This window comes from Thalassophryne amazonica, chromosome 3 (genome assembly GCF_902500255.1).
Source record: "Thalassophryne amazonica chromosome 3, fThaAma1.1, whole genome shotgun sequence".
NCBI lineage: Eukaryota > Metazoa > Chordata > Actinopteri > Batrachoidiformes > Batrachoididae > Thalassophryne > Thalassophryne amazonica.
Window position 1 is genome coordinate 21843619 of NC_047105.1, and position 337 is coordinate 21843955.

Here is a 337-nt window from a genome sequence, read left to right on the forward strand (position 1 = left end):
TTTAATAAAACACCATGCCTTTTAATAAAACAGCCATGCCCTTTAATAAAACACCATGCCTTTTAATAAAACAGCCATGCCCTTTAATAAAACACCATGCCTTTTAATAAAACAGCCACACCCTTTAATAAAACACCATGCCTTTTAATAAAACAGCCATGCCCTTTAATAAAATGTCACACCATTTAATAAAACACCATGCCTTTTAATAAAACAGCCACGCCCTTTAATAAAACACCATGCCTTTTAATAAAACAGCCACGCCCTTTAATAAAATGTCACACCATTTAATACAACACCATGCCTTTTAATAAAACAGCCATGCCCTTTAATAAAA